The following is a 5000-nucleotide window of genomic DNA, read 5'->3' as shown; positions in this document are numbered from 1 at the left end:
TCTCTGTTTGTATGTATGTGTGTACGTGTGTGTGTGTGTGTATATATAATACCTATATATATATATAGTACATACACTTTTCTTTTACTCTTTGATGTATTTCCTTCATTTGACTGCGGCCATGCTGGAGCACCACCTTTTCGTCGAGCAAATTGACCTCCAGACTAATTCTTTGAAAGCCTAGAATTTATGATATCGGGCTCTTTTGCCGAACCGCTATATATATATATATATATATATATATATATATGTGTGTGTGTGTGTGTGTGTGTGTGTGTGTGTGTGTGTGTGTGCGTGTGTGTGTGTGTGTGTGTGTATATATATATTTATATATATGTATATATATATTCTTTGATTCTTTTATGTTTTTTATTCTTTTACTTGTTTCAGTCATTTGACTGTGGGCATGCTGGAGCTCCGCCTTTAGTTGAACCAATCGAGCCAAGTACTTATCCTATCGGTTTCTTTTGGTGAACCGCTAAGTTGAGGGGACGTAAACAGCCCAACATCGGCTGTCAATCGATGGTGGGGGGACAAGCAAAGACACACAAGCATACATACACACACATACACATATATATATATATATATATATATACGACGAGCTTCTTTCAATTTCCGTCTGACAAACCCACTGACAAGGATTCGCTCGGCCTGAGGCTTATAGTAGAAAACACCTGCCCAAGATGACACGCAGTGGGACTGAACCCGGATGCATGTGGTTGGTAAGCAAGCTCCTTTCCACGCACACAAACCAGCGCCTATGCTTATATATATATATATATATATGCTATACATATACTTTTGCTATTATAGTATATATATATATATATATATATATATATATATACACACACACACTATATACGTGTGTATATATGTACAAAATTGTGCGATGAACGGGAACGTGAAACTCCGAGTATCAGTTTTTGTTATATTTCTGCTACCTTTAAATAAAGCATATATATATATATATATATATATATATATATATATATATATATATATATATATATATATATATATATATATATGCGCTAGACATATACATATGTATATACACACACAATTATGCATAGATATATATGTGCTTCTGCACATGTATGTGTAAAGATGAAATTAACACACCCGGGATATCTTGAGTCATAGCTCTGCTGAATGAGTGCACAAGGGACTAGGATTCAAATTAAAAACATCTGCAGCAGTAGCAGAACCTCTACCGCAAAATACTCCCCCACCAAAAAAACAAAGCAAAAAAAAAAAAATCAAAACAAAAGAAAAAAATCCCAAAGATTTCTGAGCGAGTAATTCCTGCAGGCGCATTATTCAAATTAGTTTTCTCTGCTTCAAGTTAATGCAGCCCTCAACATGGATAAAGACATTTCTAAATTACATTGGTCTGACAGAAGAACTGAATGATTCAGGGAAACAATTTTCTATAACAAATATACTATAACGACCAATTGTGTTGCTATGGTGTTGCTGCTTAGCTCCAATACAGTTCAGAGCCAGAAGACCTATAATTAATGCCACTACAACCATGATAAACCCTTTATTTTCTCCATCAGTACATATATGTATGTATATATATATATATATATATATATATATATATATATATATATATATATATATATATTTGAAGGTTTGGAAGTGATGTACAGAAATTATATAGAAAAAAATTTTAATTAAGGTACTCAGAAACCTGGATGTTTGTACATTTACAGATTTTTATTAATGTCACATATTAAATGAAGCGCTTTTCACCTAGTCGTGTAGGTTCTTTACATATATAGGTATGTGTGTGTGTGTGTGTGTGTGTGTGTGTGTGTGTGTGTGTGTGTATATATCGTCTGACTGGATGTTTTGTTCCTTTTGTATCATCTGAATGTCTGGATGTTTTGCGTTCTTGTCCCATTTTTGTATTTTTTATATATAAAAATATAGCGGCGTACGTACACTTTGGTGTCTTATATGTAAGAATATATGTATAACTAAATTTTGTACGCCTCTATTTTTCTTCCTATTCTTTCATTCTTTTCTTCTTTCTATCAGCCCTTTCACACTTGCTTCGTTCATTAGTTCCCCCTCTCTCAAATTTCCTGACCTTCTCTTCATCCTCACTTTCCCTCCTCTTTCACTTCTCTCTGTCCCTTTCATTTTTTCTCGCCCCTTGTTAATTCTTCTATCCCTCTGCCTCTCACTCTCTCTCTTCTTCCCCCCACGTGACCGGTGTTCAGGCAAGCCTGACCTTTCGTGGTTCGACTACCATCTGTGCAACATCTATATTCTTCCCTGTGCCTGTCAAATAGTATGTCCCTGCCGTAAGGCTTTACTTCCACGCATACCAGCTTAATTTAACTCATCCTTAGTCGAAAGACACCTGTCGTTATATCCTATCATTTGCATTTGTGTGACATTTCTCCGTTGTTTTGGTCCTTCTTTTCGTATTCCTTCGTTACTCTCTTCCAAGTAATCTAATGCACTTAGCTTACTTTCTTCCTTGAGGCTGACCAGATTGGAGCAATCTCGAGTATAACCAGCCGAAATTGCAATGATAATCTGGAACTCGACTGAGGAAAGAAAACTCCGAATAACCTGTCCTTGTTTTCGTTGTATCGTCTGTCTGGATGTTTTGTTGTCCCTTGTTGTCACCTGCCTGGATGTTTTGCGTTCTTGTCCCATTCTGTATTAGATATATATATATATATATATAAATAAAACTTACTTGGAGGAAAGATGCGGGGCTTTCGGTCATATATAATAATATAAATAATATATAAATATATGCATATATCCATACATATATGTACATACCTACATCAATATGTATACATACATCCATATATGGGTACAGGAAATCACAAAAAACGTTAAACACAATCAGAAACGACAACAGAAAACGAACTTTTTTGAACAACGGAAAAAAAACGAAAAAAAAAACCCAGAGTGACGAGACATGCAACATAAAGAATATTTCCCTTCATCAGTTGTCCCTGTTCCATCTACTCCGCGTTTCGAAGGCAAGGACAATACGCGACTTCGTTGGAATAGTCCTTCCCGCAAAGCAAATTAAATGAAGTTTGGAGTTTTTTTGCGGAGGGTGAAAGTGTTAACAAGAACAGGACAGTGAGACAGTAAAAACAAACAATAAGGGCTGTTAGGCCAAGACGATCGGAAAATTATTATTTTTTGAACGCTAGTAGACGTGAATGAGAGAAGAGACAAGAGACAGAAAAATCACGTCTTCTCTATAAGCAGCCAGCGGATAGAAAGAAAGAATCCTTTTCGTCACGTGTCAGCGACGAGAGGGTCAAGGGGGAAGAGTGAGAGAGAGGGAAGTGTCTCACTGTCCTGTTCTTGTTAACACTTTCACCCTCCGCAAAAAATTCCAAATTTTATTTAATTTGCTTTGCGGGAAAGACTGTTCCAACGAAGTCGCGTATTGTACTTGCCTTCGAAACGCGGAGTAGATGGAACAGGGACAACTGATGAAGGGTCTTTCTTTTAACTTTTTTGACTTTCCGTATACCACGTCCAGTCACATAAATTTGGGCGGCGCGAGACTACAGTGGAAGACACTTGCCCAAGGTGCTACGGAGTGGAACTGAACCCGGAACCATGTGGTTGAGAAGCAAGTCTTTTAAGCTAGTGAAGTAATGATTTTTTTCGCAATATCCGTCTGTTATTTCTAATTAATCCTCATGTTTGTTAAATATGTCCACACACACAGATAGGCAGCTGGTAACGCAATATCTTTCAGACATTGGTCATAATAATATTTAAGAGTGCAAAACTAACTTGAAATATTAACTGTATATCTTAAGAAATACGTTTACTTACACAAAGACGGCAGATGGTTATACGATATGATTAACAGCAGTCATTGTAATTCCAGAATGTGCGAAGTCTCTCCACATAATGTCCAGGTATATTGAGAAACACGTTGGCGCATATAGATACAACCAGCAACGCAGTTCAAGCTTGCTAAAGAACTTCTATGTGGTTGCTCAATTTGCTAAAGATATCAACCAAATATGTCTCAAATAACACATAATCGTCTTGGAAAAGGAAACCAGATTTGGCGCAGTTGTATTGTTGCATCTTTTATCTTCTACTTGTTTTGGTCACTGGACTACGGCTATGGTGAGGAATCATCTTCAAGGGTTTAGTATAAGAAATTGACTTGACTCCACTATTTGTTCTTGTTATTATTATTATTATTATTATTATTATTATTATTATTATTATTATTATTATTATTATTGAGTGAGAGAGCAGTGCATGCCATCAAAGTGACACTGGGGTAAAATATACGAAGCCCAATATACCCATCATGACTACCCGTCTGATAAGGGTACACCAGGCAGATGCACCACAACCATATCTGCGCGAAATAGTGGTCTCACATCAAGATAAACAGCGCAGAACCTTGGAAGTGGGGGCCCAGTTAGAATTTTCTTCAGGTCGAGTAGCCCATCCCGCTGAAATGGTCCCTTAATAAGGTTTGTTTAAGGATGTTGAGAAAAACACCCATGTTTCGAAAGGTGAATTATTCAAACCCCAAAGAATTCCTCTCGACACATGGCTATGATGCTCCCCCACTACTTCTGCTCATGATCAGAGATGCACATATCGTCAGCCACCAAGGGACATGCTCAACGGGTTAAGGTCAAACAACTGACAAACAAATCTGTGGTATTATCTGTGGTATTTGCTGTAGCCCATCTTTTTATAATAATGATAATAATAATAATAATAATAAAAACAAGTTGCTTGCTTACCAACCACATGGTTCAGGGTTCAGTCCCACTGTGTGGCACCTTGGGCAAGTATCTTCTACTATAGCCTCGGGCCTACCAAAGCCTTGTGAGTGGATTTGATAGACAGAATCTGAAAGAAGCCCGTCGAATATATGTATATATATGTATGTATATGTTTGTGTGTCTGTGTTTGTCCTCCCAGCATCGCTTGACAACCGTTGCTGGTGTGTTTACGTT

The sequence above is a fragment of the Octopus bimaculoides genome, chromosome 7 (assembly GCF_046866305.1).
Source record: "Octopus bimaculoides isolate indiv1 chromosome 7, ASM4686630v1, whole genome shotgun sequence".
Taxonomy (NCBI): Eukaryota; Metazoa; Mollusca; class Cephalopoda; order Octopoda; family Octopodidae; genus Octopus; species Octopus bimaculoides.
The sequence above is the reverse complement of the archived record's forward strand: the minus strand, read 5'-3'. Positions refer to the sequence as shown.